General features: G+C 48.7%; 1 protein-coding gene across 3 annotated transcripts in view; it reads left to right on the top strand.

The window, feature by feature from the left end:
* Positions 1–22,124, top strand: part of CSNK1G1 (casein kinase 1 gamma 1) — a 129,298-nt gene that overhangs the window by 6,529 nt on the left and 100,645 nt on the right. For all 3 annotated transcript variants that reach the window (XM_032194537.1, XM_032194536.1, XM_032194538.1), the window contains exon 2: positions 11,110–11,217. The gene's annotated coding sequence lies outside the window, so the exon portion shown is untranslated. The remainder of the gene's footprint in view (positions 1–11,109; positions 11,218–22,124) is intronic.

Below are 22,124 nucleotides of genomic sequence, written 5' to 3'. Positions count from 1 at the left end.
GTCCTCAGGTTCTCTGGGTCATCGTCCTGGGGCTGAGATCAGGCCTGCAGCCACTTAGGCATCTGGTGTTGCTTCCCAGCTGTCCTCTGTTTGGAAAGGTTTTGACAGGTTTCTAATTCTGAAAAAGCTCTGTGCAGTGTTGGCAGCACTAAAGCTTCAGCTTTACTGGTGATAGATGCAACACCAGTGCTGGTAAATCAGAGTTAGGCAGTGTTCTGCTCCTGCGGAGTGTCTGCGCTGAAATTTATGGTATTCAGTGGTTGAGATTCAAAGCTGGTGTTAGGCTCCAAACCACTACGCAGCCCTTTGTTTTTGTCTGGACTTACTGGCTGCTGCACTGGTACTCGGTGTTTTTTTATCGCTTGTGTTAGCAGTTACTGTGTGTGCCAGAGTGCCTTCACTTGTCCAGATCTATGGTTTGGGGCGTGGTGTGCTGGAACCACTTGTTCTGTTCCTTCTGGGCTCTGCAGAAAACAGAGCTTCGACAGCAAGGAGACGACGCGAGGTACGGTGGGCTCTGGGGATCCCTCCTGGCCGGGGGTGCTGCAGTGGTGGGCTCAGGGGCAAGGAGCTGCGGGGGTGAAGGTCGGATGTTCAGGCAGCCTCCTGCTCTTGGAGACTCAGGGGAATGGGGTGTGACTTAGGGGTGTCTAGCTGGACCCCGTGTACTCAACATCCAGCACGAGAAACCTTATGCTCATGTTGATGTGGGGCAGTGATCTCAGTGATCCTAATTTTGTTCTGTTAAGCGTGATTGAACATGCTCCTGTTCAAGTGTTTTGCACCCAAGTAGGTTTGTCAGGGTCTGCGAAGCCGGCAGGGCTGAGACAGACGGTGTAGTTATTCCTCAGTGAAGTCTTCAAACCAAATTCTTTAACTTTCATTTTGAGTGTAAGTTCTCTTGAACGCTTGCAGTGATCCCGGCCTTCGAACCTCGCTTGAGCGCTGTGATGCTTCCGTGGGCTTGCTGCTGATACTGATCCGAAGACCCAACGCAGCTAGTGCTGCTGCTGGAGGATCTGAGTCATCCCCGTCTTTCTGGCTTGGAAAATTAGTAAATGTGTCACAAAGCTGTTTGCTGTGACACCTTTTGGTAAACTGGAGCTTGTCTTCGCAAACTGTTCAGTCAGTCCCTGGTAACATTTACAAAAGCTCGGAGAAATCCCTGTGTTGATCAGCTCTTCCATGGCGTTACGCTTGTAGTGCACGGCGTGTTAGAGTCGGAAATCTGCTTGCTAAGGAGGTGTTCTAAAATACATTTGTGCTGAAACCCCATCTGTTAAACCTGCTTGAACTCCTCTCTTACCAAATCTAAAACTGAACGTAGTAATAGTTTACGCCACTCAAACAATCTTACCTTAAAAACTAGCTCTGTGTAGTATCTGAATGCCTCCTCTTTTGATGAATTGCGATCGGGCTCCCCGCTAATAGCTTTGAGATCATTTGCAATTAAATGGAGTCACGTCTTCCAGGGGATTTACCCTTGGACCCCTGCTCAACACCAGTATCCTTTCTTCCCAGAACTAATAGAATTGCCTGAGGCACAGGTGGCTAAATTTAGTCTCCTAGCAAGCTAGGTATGACCTTGTAACAACAAGGACTTTTTCCACTCATCTATAGATGCCGAAATCAGGACGTAAAGGCTGAGTTTCTGTGGTGGACAGAGCTTTGGGGATCAGTGACGCTGAAAAGCTTTTTGTGTTGGATAATCGGCTGCTGCTGGCAGTAATTCCGTGTCTGGATGCAGTTCAGAAGGCCTACAAGTGATCTGCTGGTACAAAGTGATCCTCACCGATGGGTATTAAGGCTTCAAAGAGGACGGAGATGACTTGGTGTGTAGTGGGGATTACTTGGGAATGAACACTTCCAATTGACAGCCACGCTGAAGATTAGGGATGGGAAGTGGAAGTTGAATCCAACTGTCTTTGTCCGGGTGTGATTTCCTAAGCGTGTGAATGGTAATATTTGCATTCAGGGTGAGGTTAAAGTCATCCATACAAAGCAGTGCATTATTCCAGCTTCTGGGAGAAGCTGTCAGTGTGTGAGGTGGTCTCACTTTGCACAAGGAGGTAAATCCACACGGTACAGCACGTGCCGGAGCTGCCCAGCTCTGTATGCTGTCTGCATGACCCTCTGTGTTCACCTTAACAGCTTTCTGTTACAGCTGATTCCAGTTAAATTCATAATTCATCCTCTGAGTGTAATAAGGAGGTTACCTTTATATATAATGGGGTATCTGGAGCTCTTCTGCCATCCCCAAGAAATGCCACGCTTCTCTGCAGATGGTAGGACGCTGCCAGCTGAATGGGAGAAGCTGCTGCTGGGAAGTAGAACAGGATTTTCAAGTGTCTGCTGGGCTTCACAGTGCTCAGAAGTGCAGTGAGCGGTGTGGTTTTTTGGCTTGTGAAAGAAACTCCTTGCAGGTGAGTGGGCAAACCCCTTAGCAAGGGCACGGCTGGCTGTTTGGGGCCGACAGGGCTTATCTGTTCTCCCTGCCGTTGGCTGAGTTGTTGTTGGCACGCTGGTCTCTTGCTACAGGTAGTGTGTGTTGTTTTTATTTTTTGGAGGGATGAAATCTTCATCTGATTAAGTGCTACGGTCATTGAGTAACGCTGAAGGAATTTCAGTGCGTGAATGTCTGTGAGCGCGTTGCGCTGCGCGTTTCTGCCTGCTGCATCTTCAGTGGGAAACACACAAAGAAGGGCAGCTGGAGGCAGTGGAGCATCTGAACTGCCTGAGCCTCTACAGTTTGGAAGCATTTCTCTGAAGAGCAGGCAACAAAGCTCTGGATCTCACTGTTTTAGGAGTTCGTGGAGGCTGCTGGCCTAGGTGTGTTCAAAAAGTGGTCAGAGAAACCCGCGGTCCATGGGTCCCCAAGGTGAGTGCTGGTAGGATGGGGCAGGCACGTCCATGCCAACATCTGTGATCTGCTGCAGGAATGCCAGCAGAGGATTTCTTGTTGAGTGTTCAACTATTCCTGCTTCGTGAACCCCCTTCTGTGGAAATATTGGGGAGAAAATGCTTGCAAAGAGCTCAGGAGGATGGCTCATGGATACCTAGAGGAGGGGAGCTCTCGAGGTGCTTCTCGGCATGCTGTGCCTACCTGCAGCTCTCCCGTCTGTGCACAAGCAGAGATTTCACACAGCGTGCTGTGGTTTATGTGTAAAGGCGCGTCCAGGTGGGACGGGTAGAAACTGAAACTGGAGAAATTTTAGAAAGGGACAAATGAGGTGATTGAACAAGAAGTTCTCGGTCACTTTAAAAGGGAAGATTCCTTAAATTCCACCTTTTTTGTGCAGCGAGTGGGAGGAGGTGATCATAATGCTTCTCTTCAGCTCTCCTAGTGTGGGATTGCGAGCAGCAGACAATCAGGCGTTCCTCCGCAGGCGGTGATGGGCTAATAGCCCAGAACTGGGTCGTCACAATAACCAGCCTGGCATGCACCTACTAATGTCCTGCTCTGTGTCACAGGAATTACATAAGGTCCCCACAGCAGTGCTCACAACACGTCGCTGCTGTTTGCCTTGTGCTCGTGGCGTGGCTGCCCAGCTGGGGATTGCTGCTGTGGTTTCTTGGCTTCCTGATCCACGCCTGCTGAAAATCTAGTTCCAATCAGAAACTGGGCTATCAAAGCGTGCGTTGGCCAGCGAGAACGTGCCTGTGGTCTTTTCAGCACGTTTGGGGAGCTGTCGATGTTTGAAGGCTGCGGCTCGCAGCGCTGTGCCCACAAGTGGAGGTTTGGGTCCTTCCTTTCCCATGCGCTGCTCCTGCTGCTCGTCTAACCTGTTCGTGAGCTGCTCTGCCTCTAACCTGGCACAAAACTCTCCAGGTACGGCTGGGTTGTTTTTCTCCTCTTATTGTAATGAGGCAGACTCCTTCACAAGAGGGCTGATAAGAGAAACCAGCAGGAGTTCTGCCTGGGTTTACTGCATTTTGTGGGGAGCAAGCTTTGAGTCGTCTTCAGAGGTTGTGTTTCATCCTTGTGCAAGTTCCATGTTGTAGGCATCTCCCCACTTTCTAGAGTGTGTTATGCATTTATTTTTGTTGGCTCTTAATGTTCTCAAGTGATTATTTTTTTTTTCAACTACCATTAGCCACAACTCTGTGAGTTTAATTGAGGGAAGTATCACAAGTTTCCAACCTGATAGGCACTTAATAAAGCCATCTGGCTGGCTGGTAGTTGTTAGCTGTGGTGTTGGCCTCCACTAGAAGGAGACAACACGTGGAGGAGGAGAACCACGAGAGAGAACGAGAAGCTGTGGAGAACCTGAAGTCTGCTGGAACGAAGCTCTTGAGGAGCAGCACAAGTGCTGATGAATGGAGACTCATGGGCTTCTTCTGGAAGGTGTCACCTCGCTGTCACCCATGTACATGACAAACTTTCTGCTCTGCCGTGGTCATGGCCCGAGCCATTCAGGTAGGGAGAGCAGACCCCAAATTGCAGCCTGTGGGTTACTGGTTTGTGCTGGGGGAGGAGCATCAGCTGAGCAGGCAGCTATGCTGAACGTTCGGAGTGCTGATGACTTGGTGAAGCAGCGTATGAAGTGGGGGAATGTTGAGCAAATCATCACAGCTAGGAGAGGTAGGTGCTCGAACAGCTTGATTACACTTTTCTTCAAAAATGCATGAAGAGCTGAAGTGTCTCATCATCAGGTGTCAATCAAAGGCATCTTGCAAGAAAACTTGGACTAGATGAGATTCTTAATTTTTCTTTTGATGTGTGCTTGCATGTTCTCGGCTGGGATTGAAATCTAGGAGTGTGAACTTGTGTAATAAGACAAATCCAGTTTGGGATGATTTCTTTTAGACTTCAGAGGGATTTGCAACCCTTTCTAGGAGGGACTGGGGAGTGGAAACACTCCTTGTATGGATGTCGTCAACTCCAGGAGAGTATCGGCTGTGTAACCTGGGGAGGGATCCTTGGGGAGGGAAATCCAAGGCCTGAGCAATGTGCATGGCAGTGTACGTGGCTAATGGTGGCACAGCACGGTCTGGGCACTGTGTGCTTCAGAGGAAGGTGCCAGGTGAGCGGAGGCACCGCAGACCAGTTGTGATCAGTGTTCCTGAATGCCTGCTTTGATAAGATAACAGGAGTTCAAAATCCCACTTCTAAATATAACTGGCTATATATGCGTCGTGTTTGATCAAGGTGTATGTGCCATTTCAGTCCTTTCCTCTGAGCTCGCCTTGCGCTCAGGCTGTTAATCGGGGTGGTTTGGTTGGGTGCCCCTCTGCTCCTGCTCCAGGGAAGCCAAACAGGAGGCTCGTTCTTTGCTCTGGGGTTGATTTGGGCCCACGCATGCCAGGAGGGCAGCCCTCTTCTAACTTCTCACCTATCGCTCTGGTATATTTTTGTCATCAGAACAGGGCTGTCAAGCTAACTGTCTCCATAGCAGCCTCTGTGTGAGTGAAAAGTGGATGTTTTGTGTGTTTATTTCTCCTGGAGCCGCACACTGTTGTTCTTTCAGGCTCCTGTTTCTTGCACAGCTTCCCCAGTTGTCTGGGGGAAAAGTTAAATCATCTGGAAGCGAGAAGTGAAATACTGCTTGGGTGGGCTTTGCCCGTTTGATTTTTCCAGCTTTTGGAGGCTGTGTCAAGCAGGTCAAGGTTTCGGGAGCAGAGGCTGGTGTCTGAAGGATAAAGTACAATTACTTCTGTGAACATCTTCCCTAACATCTTTGTCCACTCAGGCTGAGGTGTCACTGAACCACCTAGCGCCAAATGATTCATTGCCATTGGAAACGTGCGGTCTAGCTGCCTGTCGGGAACACCTCAAGTAAGTATAGGCAGTGAAAACTTCACTTAATGAAATTTAGAGTAAGCAGGGCGCTGCTCTGAATGATTCAGGATTGAAAGAATTTCCTTTCGTGATGTTCACGTGCTGGAAGCAGGGCTATCTGAACTCGTCCGCGTGTTTTCTCCGAATTTTATGGTCTCCTTGACTTATTCATGGCACCGTTCCGTTCCCTTTCATCACGCAGGCCATTGGCATCAGTTTTGAAGTCCTCAGCACTTTGCTGCTAACAAAATGTAGGCTTCCTGCTGCGCAGGCTGTTAGAAGTACGTGCAGGTTTCAGCAGCCGTCTGCAGCTTGGGTGTGCAGAGATTGCAGTTTGGCGTGCTGCAGTGTAACGCAAAGTTTTTGGTTGCTGTTCTGCTTTTGTAAAGGGAAAATTGAGATCGAGACCTGCTCGCTGTACTCTGCTGCATCTGAAATGTGTGGGCTACTCATGAGACTTGGGGGAATTGAGAGAGAGATGCTGAATGGTATTTGCAAGGCTTTGCAAGCAGCAGTGTGGTTTTTTTAACTTGTTTTTACCTAGGTGTCAGACGATAAATACCGTTCTGAGCACTGCCCGAGTACAGTGCCAGAATAAAAGCTGACTTTTTATTCTCCAGCTGAGCAGAATAAATGTAGATGTCAGCTTTGGGGCATATTCAGAGAGGAATTTGCAAATTACGGAATCCACACAGGGGCTTTGCTTCAAGCGTGGTGGTTAAGGCTGAGAGCTGTGTGCCCAGCTCTTCTCCAGGTGTTGAATGCAAGTATTTATTTCTAGTGAAAAGACAGGAAAATACCTGACAAGGTAAGATTTTTCTTCCTGACATAGCTACTTTCCACCTTCTGCGGGCAGACAGCCTTAATGTGCGCCGTGAGCCTTTTCTGCTCTTATGTCCGCTAGGCATAGGTTTTAATATCTCCTGATAAATAAGCAGTATTTGCTAATTATTCACTGATAGCTGACACACAGTGCTGCTTAGTTAATCTACAGTGGATTTGATGCCTGCGAGGAGGCTGTGCTGAATAGCCCAAAGGCCAGACCGAGGTGTGGAGGCCCAGAACTAAGTGCAGTGGGGCTGGAGGTGTGCGTGGAGGTGTTACATGTGCTTGCCCACTTCTTTCCCCATTCCTGGGCTCTCCTTCTGTGAGCCTTCCCCCAGCTGCTGTCGGACCTTTGTACGTTTCCAGGTTCTGAAACAGAACATCTGGGGTTTGTCTCTGCTGTTTTAAGTGTCCCAGGTTTTCTCTTAATGCTGTGGCTGCAGGTCTGTGTGAGAGGAGGGTGTAATACATGAGATAAAGAGCAGGAGCGCGGTGTGTGCCTGCAGATCGCTCGCTCTTGTGAAGAGAAAGGATGTCTCCTAGTCGGGAAGGGGAGCCTTTCTCTAGACAAAGCTTTTGAATGCTTATGTGTTTGACTTGGAATAGAAATGTTCCGTGTTTTTATGCCTAAACCATGTAGAGGTCTCTTGAGAAGTCTCCTGCCCACCAGAAGGGCCCTACAGAAGCCCTGTTTTTTCCACGTGGGTGTGGAGCTCTCTGGTTAAAAATCTGCTGACCGAAATGGATGTCGATCCGGGACTGATGGGTGGTTTTTCAAATTAAGCATTTGTTTCTGTAGAGCTACAAATTCTGCACGTGACCAGTCAAATTTCTCCTTGTTCAAACTTGAGGAAAGCACTGGAGCGGTGTGTTTGCCCAGGAGGTTTTGCTCTCTCCTAGTGCCCCTGGGAGCCTTTCCACCCTTTTGTGGTGCTGGATGGATGGTGTGAAGACTTGGCAGTGGGGTACATCCTTTAGGCCCGAATTTTGCTATTGCTCCCATGCTTTAATTTGTAAGGCTGTAGAAGCCTCAAGCCTAAAGACAAGCGTGTGTTTCTCCAGTGTTATCCAGAGCTTTGTGCTGCTGACTGGCAATAAAAGAATAATGAGGTAAAGTACAACAGATCCGAGACCTGTCTGTGTACCAGCTTCCCGAGAGCGCCCGTAAGGAGGGGTTTTGTGGAGTCATCTTCCCTGCGGTGGAGGAAGCGAGGCCCTCCCCTGGGAGCTGAGCAGCATCAGCGGTATGCCCTGAACTCACTTAGGAAATCTCATCTCTTGTCTCTGACTGGCACAGATTGCCACGGCCCCACGAGGAGATGAAAGATCTGGCCATGTACATTAAGGTAGCAAGTTCAGCTATTCATGAGGTGCCTTCAGGGATGTTAGTTTTGACTCTGAACCTAAAACAAACTGCAAAGTTGGCTTCTCGGCTGCTCCTTGATTTGAGAAGTAATGGGGAAAAACATCTAGTGATACTGAAAGCCTCTGCTGTGTCCTCTTCCTCTCTCACTGACAGCTAGAAGAGCGTTTGGGTGTCTGTGGGGCTTGCCCAAACAATATGATGTATCTAGACACGGCTTCACATCCCTGAGTGCTTTCTATCTTTCTGCTTATGGCACTCCAAAATAAGTTTCCTCTTCCTGAGGAGAGTTGCTTGGTGGGAACCAGAGTGTCCTGGCTAAAGGATTCTGCATTATTCCTGTATGGCCACGCAAAGCCAAGGCCTGTTGCTTTCAAGCTGAGATGTACGTCCCCGAGCCTGAGGCCTATAGCTGGTGCCATCAAGGAGATGTCACAGGAAGTGCGCCAAGTGTCTGGAGGTACTAATTAAGCACACAAAAGTTTAATTATCTGTCAAAAGCTGGAAGGGGTCTGTCCTGCTGTTTGTGGTTTTGGACAACCTCTTTCATTCTCATTCCTTCTTTCTGTAGCAGCCTCAGTCTTCCCGTAAAGAACAGATGCACTCACCTGTCTTCTGCATAATTTTAGGTTTTGGGCCGTGAGGCTTTCTGAACGTGGAAAGGCTGGAGCTCATTACCATGATAAACTTGTGCTCCAACCGGGTTGGCCACATATTCTTGCTTGTTAACCATTGCTTTTTCTCACTCCAGGAGGTGGCTTAATTTTGTGCCACGCTTAACAGCTGAACGAGGTTGCTGGCTTCTAGTCCAGGTTTCATGTGTGCTGCAGCTGTGAGCTGGATCCTCCCATTACTCCGAGGTCCTCCACACTTTGCTTGAGCAATCTTGCTCCAGACAGGACTTCTGGGTGAGCCCAGCATTGTTGGTGCATGGCCGGGTTAAGGCTGGAAAATGAGCTCCATCTTTTGAGCTTCAAATGCTGCTAGGAGGCTGGAGTCCATCCGAGGCGGTGCTGTTATGTGAACGCGGGAGGAGCTGTGTTTGCTGTGCTGCAGGTCGAAAGGTCTGTTAGAGAATGTCTTGTGCGAGGTGGGGAGGGGTTTTCATAACTTGGCTTTGCCAGCAGGAAATGGCAGGGATGGACCTGCGCTGGGGATGTTCTGACGTTGTACTTTGACTCTTCTGTAGCGTGCCAGCCTTCCCATTCTTCAAGTAGAATGTGAATAATGCCTAACCCCGGGTTCAAACTCTAGCCTTAGCAGAGCGTGAAATGATTTATTTAGCTTTATTCCTGAAGTAAATCACCATGATGTGGAGCAGGTTATAAATAGCTTCCTGTCTAGCTTCCTTGTTGGGAGATGCGGGTTCTCAGCAGCTGGTATTTCCGTGGAGATACCGAGGCAGTCTTTGGTCAACGATCCCTGTTGGGAATTGGAGTGCGTTGCTTCTCTTTTCCTTGTAAGTTCAATCAGGGCACGTTCAAGGTGCTGAAAGAGCAAGCTTCACTGGGCTAAAGGTGCTCAGCGTTTACATAAGTGGACTGCCGTGTTAATGGGCTGCTCCTACCTACCCTTTGCCCAGCAGTGCTGCCTGGTGTTTTGTCGAGTAACTGGAGTAACTGCAACCCCTCCTCTGCTGGGAGTAGAGGACTCACGATTTTCTGTTTCCTGTAGGGCTTGGATTGGGACGAGTTTGGCTGGTTCTTCCCTGCTGTAGCCTTTGGCCTGGTCAAATCACGTAAAACAGTTCTGCTTGAAGTCTGCCTTACGTGCTTTGCAATAAAATATTGGGGGATGTACTCAGCCTCACACCTCTCCGCTCCACTGCAAGGGCTGTGCGCTGGAGCGCTTGGGCTGTGCCGTGTTCTCCTCGCCTGCGTGGCTTCGTGGACAAGCTGGTGCTGGGTAATTGTAGGCGAGGATTAATGACGATGCCTGCTGTGAGCTCAGTGCGACTTCTGAAGTCCCCTGCAACGCTGATGAGCAATCCCCACAGGTCCTCGAGGAGAGGGGTGGTGAACGCCTCTGGAGGAACGTGTGCGTGACTGAGGCTGGACTGACAACAGGTTTAGAGGAGTACAGGGCAGAGGGGGACCAAAACCTTGTGTGCTTTGGTCCAAGTAGTGCCTCCTGGCAGTGTGGTGATGACTTTGTGTCTTGTACTTGATGTTGGAAATGGGAGAAATACGTTCCTGGCTGACAGAGTGCAGGCCAAGTGACAGACATCTACTTCTGCCGTGTCCAGGGTAAGGGGACCAGTTCTCCCCATGTGCCTATGTTACAAGCAGGCAGAGGGGACCGTATAGACCCTTAAACTTCTGTAATAGTTATGAAAATAAAATAAGTGCTAGCTTTGCATGCCCCTGGACGTTAGGGAGCCTGGTTGTCTGTAGCCCATTATGGAGCATCACACGTAAGGGAGTCTGACATGGCACTGCAGCATTTCGGGGCCTGTTTTGCGTGGACTGTCAGTTTTTTTTGGAATTGAAGTTGCTTTTAAAATCAGGATTTTGGTTAGAACAGCCCATGCTCTTTCTCCAAAGGAAGTTAAACACCCAAGTTGTGAATGCAGAACAGAGTAACCTGTATTTGCTCATTCAAAGCAGAGCTTTCCAGAAATATTTTAGAACAGTTTCGTTTTGGTTCAATCTTCACCTCCCTGTCACAGGGACTATGTGCAATGGAGGGTGTTTTTAAGGAAAAAGGCACAAACAAACAAAGCCTCTTGTGCTGACCAAACTGCCCGCAGCATCGCAGGAGGTGTAGTCAGCCCAGGGATGCTGCTGTGGGTTTGGGAACCTGTTTCCCAAGGTGGGGAAATGCAGTTTACCAAAAACAAAAGGCAGAATTTCCAGAGACAGAAACTTTGGTGTTTTAAGAAAACCCTGTTGTTTTCTGAACTGAAGTTTGTGTTATTGCACAGAAGGCTGTTAGTTTGCCAAGACATGGGGGTAAGAAGAAATACTAGAATTTGTCTGTAGGAAGTGCTGTTTGGCTCAGTTTCTCCTGTAGCACACATGGAAGTTGCATTAAACCAAAAACTGTAAACCGTGCTTTTATTTCTTAAATAAAGCAAGATTGGAAGTTGCTGGCTCTAGCTGTTGCCTTCAGATTTTCTAAAATGTTGTCTTTTGCCTTCCAGATTGATTACGGATATGACTGGCTAGCTGCTGTGCTGCTCCTATGCCCCAGCACTTCCTGCCCTGTGATTTCAGATAGCAAACACAAGAAGTGAATTGTAACACGTGTGGTGAGTACCATGTGGCTTCATATTCTGGAGGGTCTTAGCATGCAGCTCTTACCTCTGTTCCTAAGCAGTATCTAAGTGTTAAGTCTGTGGAGTTATACCAGGAGACCCAAATACAAGCAGTTCAGTTCCTATGCCTTATTTCCTTTTTAGTATTTTCTTTCAGTTTTGCCAGTATTTTTCTTACCTGAAGTAACTTCTCTGGAAACTTGCATCTCTGATCTACTTCCCCTAGCTTTATTTTTAGAAATGTGCATGTTGAGCTGAAAAGTAGGTAGCTGCAACGCTGCCTGTCAACGATGAATATCTTCAACAAGGAAATGGGGCAGGATAGTCAGGGAGAGTCCAAAGTCTTTTGTGAGGAGCTGAAGCTTCTAGATGAGTGTTTTAACTCTGTTACCAGGAGGAGAATTGATGTGCTTAGTAAATGAGCATTTGTTCTGGTGTGACGTGTAAAATATGGGCTGGGTTGCCTATTCTGCTCGTTTCATCTGTTAATTTTAACAGAAAAGTTGAAAGATGCTGAGGGTTTTCTTCTCCAGAACAGAGAAAGCAAAGGAAATAACGTTCATGGGTGGGTGTTTGACGTCATTGTGGATAGATACCTTGATTTCACAAAACAGGTGGTAGTGATGAAAGTGAAAAAGCGAGTGTTTGGGTTTGATAAGAGAGGACCTTGAGAGAGCAATGTGCCTCTGCTTAGCATGCATTTTTGGGGTGTTCGTAATGAGTACTGCAGGAGTGAAAGTGGCACTCCAGTTTCCTTTCTGGGCTTCTGAAAAAAGGCAGCAAACTACTTCTCTGTTGTTGTTTGAACATAAGCAAGTGCAGACTCAGTAACACTGATACAATGCTTTGGGCCTTCAGTTTCAGACCTTAATGGTCTCATCCTTTTGGGGTGCTGTTTCTGCTTTTGATCAAAATGGGTCCACAAAACAACTTCTTTCTAAATTGTAACTTTAATTTTAGACTCTGTGTAGTTACACTTTGTGTAGACACTCTAATAAACTTTTGACTTTTGGTAATTTCACTGGGGGCGGGGGGAACAACTGAGCAGCTGATAGTTCGATGCTTTCAGTAGCTTCATGCCTGGGGGAGAAATCGGTTTTCAATTTTGCTTTGTACGGTATGTCCAATTATTATGCAGTTTCATCCCCTGAAACTGATTTATCTCTTTTTGGTGCCAGTAGTAGGAGTGCCATTAATTGTCTGAAAAGTCTTTAGTTTGAGCAATTCAGGCTGGTGCAGTACGGTGCTTTTAATATCTTCGTATGAACGCAGCAGAGACTGTAGACATCTGACTCTGCTTCGTTTTTGCATTGTTTTGTCTTAAAGATATGCAAGCCCCTGGAGTCTGAAGCAGCCCTCTTTGTTGATGTGATGTTGCGGAGGGTTTCTTTCATGACAGAAGTAGCTGGCTTGTTTTTGTTCTTCCCTGCCTGCAAGTCTGGGATCTTGAGAACTTTTTTATCAGATGAAACTGTTTCCATGGGGTTTGGGATCACAGTGTGCTGTTCAGCTTGAGAGAAGCTTCTGCCCAGCTCGCAATGTTTAACTTTCCTCCCTCGCTTGCTTTCTGTTCAGCCACTGACACAAAGATGTAGATTTTTAGCACAGACTGCTAGGCAATGTGAACGTGAGATCAGCTGCTGAGGAGACCCAAGTGCATGTTGTTTTCTGATTGTTGATAATGCATTTCTGAAGCTCTTTATCGGTTCCAAGACACTGAAAAGTGCTGCTGTCTCAGCCACAGATCTTGCTCCCGAGCTGCCTACGCTTGTATCCTGTTCCTGCCTCCTGTCTTATCTTTCTGTGTATTTTAACACTTAAACCAGCTCTGGTTTTCCTATTTCATGACTTTCATTCCCCCGTGCTCCTCTGTAAGCCAGCACCTTACCCATTCAGGGAGCCTCCATCTGCACGCTCCCTCTGCCGGGATCCCCAGGCAGAGGCACACCAGCATGACTCTTCCCAGCTCCAGTGAAACCTGTGCCAGGCCCTTCTGCTGGTGTGTCTATGCTGTGAAAACAGGCTTTGGCTGTACAGGAGAGGGGCTAGCTCCCCAGCCTGCCCTGTTTTCCTCCAGTGTGCTTGGCGAACCCGCAGTGCCTCCTCAAGTTCGAGGAGTGTGGCTTTAGGAGCAGATTTTATCCCAGGTGACACAGATGAAGAGGAGCAACAGCAGCTGATTAAATGGTGAAATTCCTGGATTGAGCAGTTGCTTGTGTGGCTCATCTCCACTGTGCTCAGTAAGTGGAGCTTTGGAGTGGCTTTCCGCCTCATAGTAGACACGGTACGTGCAGGTATGTGGTACACCTGGACCAGGGGTGGCTTGTGCTGGACAGTACTGTGCCATCGCATCAATTGGGGTGGGTTGCAGATGGGCTTCTCCATGAAATACCAATGCAAGCCCGCTGGACCCAAAGCCTGAGCCTCGATGCCCAAAAAGAGGGACAGCGGTGAAACTCATAGGTGCCTCTGCTGCTCTGGGGCTGTGCACTGAGAGTCATCCTGATGATGTGTGGTAGCTAAAATATCCTTCTGCACGCGAAGCTTTCTAGTTGTATTAGTCATCCATCAGGCTTCTGGATTATTTAAGTGCTGAAGCTCTCCTCAAAGAACAGCAATATCTATTTGTAGAAAGGTACATAATGTGAAGTGCAATTCCAGTATATTCGAGTTAACGCTGCTTGAGATGTTCTTGGGAATGCTGCCTCCCCTCTTGTGGGACTTCGTGATCTGCAGAGCCTGTATCAAAGATCTGTAAGCTTATAAGGTGTCTTGGGGACTCAAATGGTGATGCCATTAGGGTTCCTTTTCAGTTATGAACTCTTTCTGCAGTCACACGTCCAGCTGGGCACGGTGTGGCTTCACCTGTTGGGTGTTGGTTGTAAAGCACTGATATACCCAGAAGGACAAGGGGACAGGGACCAAAAAGGTGCTCAGCAGCTACAGAAAAATATTCTTCCACTAATTTGGGGGGCCTAACTCAAACTGTTAAGGGCCAAAACCACCCTGTTTAACTCTTCAGCTTGCTCAGACTTGATCTGAGCCTGAAAATGCCTGGAGCTGAACTGGTCCACCCCGAGCTGTAACTCAGCTCTAGCAGGCTGCTTAAGGAAGGTCTCTAGGACAGCTGCTAGCCAGAAGGTTAATTACAGTACAGCACGATTATATTTCCATACACTTAGCAAAAACTGGAGTCTTTATTGCTTTTGTAATGCATACAGGTTAACTTCACGATATCCTAACCCCAAAATTAAACACGCAGTTTTGTGTAATGTTTGAGATTCGTAGGCTGGCAAAACGCTTGTTCTTCCTTATGCGGTCTGGCTTTTATGTAACTCATTATTTCTGCTCAAATGTTGCAGATAGTCTGTTTCCTCTAGCAACAGCCACCAGATGTTTAGCTGAACAAGACTTAATTCTTTAAAATTGACCTGTAAGAAATGTGTGAAGGCGAAGCCGGGGGTGGAACAATTGTATGTCAGCATGATTTCCATTTTCTTGCTAAGAACCCAGTGCAAGCCTTGCAGTTTCATTTAGCAACGATGGCTCCTTATTTTTTGTGGTATGCTACGAGGCCTTTTCCATGGTTTTTAATGTTTCCATAAATGTGTTGTTTTAAGGTGGGCCGGGAGAAGGGAAGTCGAGCTGTCTAATAAGGGTTAACATGGCTTGGGCAATTAGCGCTGTATGGGCTGGGTCTGTCTGGTGGATCTGCAGCTGTGCAGATCCTGCTGTGAATTCTGGTTGTCAGCAAGGTGTCTTACATACCTGTAGGTCACCTCTGGTCAGCCCTGGGCCTTTGCTGGGCTGACTGTTTCACAGTTCCTTGGGAAGCTGACTCCTCAGTTTCAGTGGTGGGTGGAAAGAGCCCTCCAGTGCGTTAAGGGGGATAAATACAGGACAAGGGGTAATAATTTTAAACTTTTTTTTTAAATAGGTTTAGATTTAGACATTTAGAAACTCTATTTATCTGCACTTGAGAAGTGCACGTGGGGTGGTGAAGTACAGCTCTGCAAATGGTTTCAGTTTTCAGTATCTGCTGGTTTAGGTTAGAGATGCTTCTGCTGGAAATGATGGTTGTCTAGTACCAGAAATGCTTCAGGACATGGTGCACATGCTCCAGCCTTCTCATTTAGGGATTCCAGCATGTGTTAGCCTTTGTTTTGGTGCTCTTTCAGAAATTCTAGATGCCTCCCACAAAGTTTTGACACAGCTTAAGGGGGAGGTGACTTGAATATCCTTCTCTTCTAGTGAGGTGTGAGGCTGGTACTCACAGTAACGCTTCAAACTCCTATCCCTTGTGCTGCTTGCATCAGGCTCGTGCTTTCAGTGATTTTCAGAACCAGTGCATGATGATACTTACAGTAAGGCCTTGCTAAAATGAGCTTGTGAGCAACGTGCTCGCTGGCTACTTGCTGGATTTTACTGCTGTCACCTGATGTTGTCATCCTTGCACAACAAGCTCCTCCTTTAAGTGTATTCTAGATATCAAAAATGAGATGGTACTGAATTATTTTGCTTACTACCTGAAGCTGATAACTGAAACATTACATTGAATTGAAACATCACCTAAATAATTGACGTTCAGCGTCTCCTGTCCTAGCTTTCCCCAGTGGGAAGGGGGAGGGAGGCTGCGCCACCTCCTAGCGTTTCAGAAACGTGTGAGGGTGGGAGATGTGGCTGTGGTTCTAGCGAAAGCTGTTGCTGCTGCAGTTAACACAAAGGGAAGCCTTTATGTTCTTGGCATGCTGCTATTATGCAGCATACAAAAAGCGCTTCCCCTGTTTGGTAATTTTCAGTAGCTAAACTCCTCAAACATGCGTCTGTTTTGAGTTGTTAGAGGAATCATAATGTCCAATTGTCTGCAAGCTTCTTAACTGTTCATTTAACAGAGCAGCGCTGTGACAGCTTGCTGTTGCTGAGGAGGGTGATAGCATCCACCTGTAGCTTTCCTCAGGCTGTCTCCGAGGCTTTTTTAACCTCTCAGGAGGGACCCAGGAGCCTGATGGAAAGCCATCCAGTTCTGGTAGGTGAATTGGCTTGCTGAGAGGTCAAATGAGTGCTAGAGCCTGGAGAGACTGGGAGGGTTTGCAGGATGGAGAAGTAGGAGCGTGCCTTTGAGGTTAAGTAGATGTTAAATGGGTTAAGCAGTCCTTAAAACACTTCTGGTGTGTAAGGACCACAAAAGTGCCCAAGGCCAGGCTGGATGAGGCTTCGGGCAGCCTGGGCTGCTGCAAAGCATCCCTGCACATGGCAGGGGGCTGGAGCTAGATGGGCTTTGAGTCCCTTCCAACCCAAACCATTCTGTGATCATGCTGGGGACTCCCTGCCCCTTCTAACCAGCTCCTCTGCCTCCTGCAACCCCCAGGAGGCAGCTGAAGCCTGGCTTTGGCTTGTGTTGTCCTCCCTCATGGGACATGGGCAGGTCGAAGGCTAGCACCAGGCAAGGCGAGGATGCAGTGAATGGGAGCAGGGAGGTGGCAGCAGCTTGGGAACATTTGTGCTTGGTGCCTCCCGTTGCCTGGGGAGCTGCAGGTCAGTCCCAAGCCGTGACCCCAACCTGAGGCTCCTGGCTCTGGGAGGCCTCTTGGGGCTGGAGTTTCCTTGTCTATGCTTCATTTGAGTTTTCACGCCTTGGTCTGCCTGCTAAACTATGAAGGTTGTTGCAGCCTAGGCTAATCGTGGTCTGCTACATCCCTGGGGATGGGGTGGAGGAGTCTGAACTGTGGTGTGGGGGCAGCATTTCAGACTCGCTGGGTGCTTTAGGGGTTTTATGGAGCCACTTGGGGATTCACCTGAAGTTGGCCACTAAGAATAACATGAAAAGCAGATAGAAAATGTTACAGGGATAAACGGATGGCTGGCTGAGAGAGGTTTGCATGCAGCTTTCTTCCCTCAGGTTGTGAGAAATCTGGAGGTAAAAGCTTAATTGTGTTTCACTTTGAAGGCTTTGGAAGTTTTTTCTCATCACCTTGAACCTTCTCTCTGTGCTTCAGCACTTGCAGCTTATGGAATATTAAACATGTCACCATGTATCCGAGCTGCTGTAAGAACAGAACCAAAATCCAGAAACAGAGTACATATGGAGCTTTGACTCGCACCCAAACTCCATCGTTACGCTGTCATAAATAGATCCAGGAAGGCTGTTTTCAAGCGGTGCATGGATGCTTAGCCTCACTGGTTTTGCTCAGACGGAGGGGGGGAGGGACATCAGGAAAACTAAAGCTAATTAATTGATATAATATGTATATGGTCACCAGGTGGATCAGGTATAAGCTGCTTTCTTACACAAATACTCAAATTGGAAAAACTGTTGTACAGTAACTGACGTTTTGTAAAAACAAAAACCCAACACTGACATGCACCTAGCACAGTAATCCAACAATAATTCCTGGATTAAGCAATTGCTAAAGGCAAATACACAGTTGCTGTTGTCTGCTCTTCCTCTAGCAGCAGCAGAAGTTTGCAGTCTTGTAGCTCATCACTGTAACAAGGGTAGGTAATGAAGCTTCTGTAGCTCACGTGCCAAGGCTGTGGCAGTTGCTTGACGTCTGTCTGGGCTCTGTAGATGTGATCAAGCAAGGATTCACTCCAGACCACGTTGGAATGCATTTAGGTAGGCTTTCCTCTCTCCCACGCACAGTTTCACCTTGTCCCAAGGCTCGTTCGCAGAGGTATGACTGTCAGACCACCGTGGTTGAGAGTTTGTTTTCCGTTTTAATGTTGAAGTCCAGTTTTTAGCATTTCCTTTAAAGGAAATGTCAGATTGCCCTCAGCGCCCATCTCTCCTCAACTTCTTTGTCCAGCTGAAAGGGAATCAAATCTGTATGATGTCTGTGGGAGAACAGTATCCTCCAGTTCTTGTTCTATCTCTTCTTGTTCTGATGTATCAATGGAAATGTCACTTAGCAAAAGGGCTTCTCTGATGTGGACGTCTAAGCTGGCCACACCAGCTTTGAGGTCTCAAAACACAAAAGGTGACTTTTGACAATTTTGACGGGTGATGTACAGGCGAATATTGGGCACTTTCTATAGATGCTATCAAGAGATGCTGCCCTGCTCCTTTATTTTGCCTTGAGGAAGAGCTGCTTTCTAGGCTGAAGAATTGGACTCAAACCCTCGAGAAGGCTGAAAAAAACTATTGTTTGCATGGAAGGAACAGGCAGAGTAATGAAGTCACTTAATCTTGAAAACTACAGTTTAAAGGTAGTGCCCAAACGTGATCTGCAGTTCTGGGAGGCAGGGTTTCAGAGGGTCAGCCCTTTCTTAGTTTACCTGAAGATTTGTTTATGGGGAAGGGTTTGGATGGGACTTCAGTGCCTTTCAGAGGACAGAATGACGTTTGGTACCAGAAGTGGTATGACTTCTCTGTGGTTAGGAGGTAAGTTTGCATGGGACAAAATATCACTTCTGACTGATTGAAACCTGATGTGTTTTTATTATTAACAGCTCTGTGCTGGTTTGTCCGAGAAAGCTTTGGGCTTCCTGTGGAAGAATTTAGCCCCCAGATGATTGAAACAAGAAATCTGGTGGCCTTAGGAGTCAGTCTGGAACATTGGGCTGCTTTATACTCCTAAGTTAACTATTTTTCACTTTTTTTGGCAGCCTGCAGGGTCCTTGCACTAGTGGTTTTGGTGGTGAAGGAGGGAAGAGAAAATAATTTGTACTATGGTATGAAGAGTAACGGGGTGGAATAAGATCTTGTCTGTGCTCCATGAGACTGGCACTCAGGAAATGAATGTGAAAGCTCCACACGAAGAAATCTTCAAGCAGAAGTCCATGTGTTTTAGGGCAAACTGATGTCATAATCAGGATCTGCGTTTTCTGCGAATACCTGTTCTTACTTTAAACGGTGAACTTTTCCCGGAATGGCAGAATGTTAGGGATTGGAAGGGACCGTGAAAGATCATCTAGTCCGATCCCCCTGCTGGAGCAGGAGCACCTAAGTCAGGCCACGAAGGAGCTCATCCAGGAGGGTTTTGAAAGTCTCCAGAGAAGGAGACTCCACAACCCCCTGAGCAGCCGATGACCACGAATTGCCACTAGGCAACATTCTGTGATTAAAGGCAAGCATGGAGAGAGGTCTCAGGCTAATTAAGAAAAGCCGTCTCGGGAGAGACCAAACCCAGGAGTGGGCCCCAGTGAATCAAGGACAAGGTGTCACTTCAGAGACGTGAGCCTCCCATCACGGAGTTGGGAGTCAGCCCCGCGTCCCCAGCAAAGGCTCAGTGGGTTTGGGCTGTCATGTAGGCAAGAACAGTTTGTGCAGCACAGGAAGCTCTGAGGGAGAGAGGCGCTCCATTTTGGGTGGAAAAGGAGTCCTTTTTCCATCAAAAGAGACAGAAGAGGGCATAGAACACCACCTCCTTTGAGCAGCCGAAAGACACTACTAATTTCGGTGTTTCACCTGAGACAAGCGATAGACCCCAGTGCTTCCTAGTCTCTGAGAACAGCACCTTTCCCAGAGCAATTCCTCCTGAGACAGCCCTTTGCTCTTCTACTTCCTTGCTTTTGCCCTTGGTGGTGGTATCCTGAGGAAATCTCTGTTTTTTAGGTACCCTTAGGCTGCCCTTGCAGGAGGCCAGCAGCGCCTTCCAAGGATGCTGCAGGTTGCCAGGCCCGGTTCCCCAGCTGGCAGGCATTCTCTGCTGCCAGGCTTTTAGGAGACTTTTGCTGTCAGCCTTTTTCCCAGTCAGGCCAGGTCACCTTTGGTGCTGCTCCCATCCCCAGCACTTTCCCATTCCCATGATGACTTCTCATCCCCAAGTCTCACTTGGGGACCCGCCACCCGCAGCCGTTCCCCGTCAACAGCCGACATCCCCATCCACTTTGTGGTGCGGACAGCAGGAGAGGGCTGCGTTCAGCCTCCCGCTGACCTATGCAGGAAGAAGTGCAGGCAGAGGCTTTGTAGGGTGGAAAAGTCATAATTTAATAGGGGAGTAATTGTGGCTGCCACCCCCAGCCAACCCCCAGCTGAGGTCATTTCAGATCCGGCGCCGGGCCCGGCGGCCTACATGGTCGCCAGACCCCGGCTCCTCTTCTTGGACCCGACGCAGCCAGGAGATATCGTCGAGGTCGTCGTACCATATGTCCTCATTCAGTCTGTGCCCGGAGCGCCTTCGGACCATCCCCCGTTCTTCGAAGGGGCTGCGCTCCCTGCGCCGGGGCGAGGCACTGCGGGAGCGGTAGTTGGGGCTCCTCTGCCACCGCTGCTGCTGCTGCCGCTGCTGCTGCCGCCCCATCCCCGCGTTGCGCTCCAGTCTTCGGCGGGGACGGGGGGGTGAGGCGTCGCGTCGGGGGGGTGAGACGTCGCGTTGGGCGGGTGCCTCCAAGCGTTCGATGGCCAGAATCCGCCCACGGCACATTGGGCAGGTGAACCTCTGAGTGGCCCAGGGCTGGATGCACTGCAGGCAGAAGCGGTGCCCGCAGGGGTCCACCCGAGCCGCGTTGGACAGCTGGCCCAGACAAATGGGGCATGTCTCGTCCCCAGCGGCCTCCTCCTCTGGCTGCTCCCGCTGTTGGTGGTTCATTGTCCTTGCAGCAGCCCCGGCGTAGAGATGGTCTTCTGTGGAAAGCTGCCCTGGTGCAGGGTGGTTGTCAGCAGACTCCGGTCTTCGCCTGCGGGTTGTCGGCAGGATCTCGACGCTTCACGTCTCCCTGGCTGGACCTCAGCACCTTGCTTGCCACCAGCAGGACCACTAGAGAGAGAAGCAGGAAGAAAACATTCTAGCAGCAAATCCACATTAGCTTTCTAGGTTCAGCCAAGTTGTCTATAGTACTAGAGCAGTAAATGTTCTTCGTATGGACTTCAACCAATGCTATTATAACGGCAGCTCTGCTTCTGAGAGCTTATACTTCGAAGGCAAGACTATGCTTAGGATAGGTGAGGACCATGTAGGTATAGATATTTGATAACGTTACCGAAGGACCTTGATGGCTCGCGTGCAAGAAGAATGGCTTTGAGTGTGCTTTGCACAACACCGCCGCCTCCTGTCTTCCAGCAGTGGGACCTCAATCAATTCAGCGCCACAAGCTGGACTGGCCGCAGGCACGCCGCTCAGGGCTTTTATAGCCAGCCACCTTTTGTGAGGTCGTAGGGTGACGGTGACTCTGTGGTTACATCACAAGGGTCTCGGGGTGCCCCTGATGGCAGCACTGACAGACGTCACCTGACGGTTGTGGGACAACGCTGACGTGAGATGGCGGCTCCACGCTGACAGGAGCCATGTCTGCCAGGCTGGGGTCCAGGCCCAGCCTGCGGCCTGGGAGCCGGGGATGTCCTTGACGTGCAGCTGGACACCCGAGCATTGGAGACGTCCTGAAGAGACCATGGAAACAACGAGTATTAAACCCAAAATATGAAACAATAACCTGAAGGGATGTCTGGAATTGCTCAAGTGTTGTATCGGCTTTGCGTCGTGAGAAGGCTCAGCTCTAGCCCCAAAATGCAGGCTGCGCTCTGTCACCCTTAGTGTGAAAAAGTTTTGTCTGGTATTTAAGTGGAACCTCCTGTGTTCCAGCTTGCACCCATTGCCCCGTGTCCTATCATTAGATGTCACCGAGAAGAGCCTGGCTCCATCTTCCTGACACTCACCCTTTACGTATTGACAAACATCAATAAGGTCACCCGTCAGTCTCCTCCAAGCTAGAGAGACCCGGCTCCCTCAGCCTTTCCTCATCAGGGAGATGCTCCACTCCCTTAGTCATCCTCATGGCTCTGCGCTCGAGTCTCTCAACAACTTTAAATGTAGATGGGAGTGAAAGTGCAGAAAAAGGGGCTTTCAGTAATCTTTTTGGTTTAGTATTTGTAGCCGCATGGGAAGCTGGAACGGCTGCAGGTTGTTGCAGGGCTGATGTTTGGGACTTCACAAGGTCAGGCACGGTTCATAGTGAGAAATATT

Source organism: Aythya fuligula, chromosome 11 (assembly GCF_009819795.1).
Source record: "Aythya fuligula isolate bAytFul2 chromosome 11, bAytFul2.pri, whole genome shotgun sequence".
Taxonomy (NCBI): domain Eukaryota; kingdom Metazoa; phylum Chordata; class Aves; order Anseriformes; family Anatidae; genus Aythya; species Aythya fuligula.
Note: the sequence above shows the minus strand (reverse complement) of the source record. Positions and strands in the feature narration are given on the sequence as shown.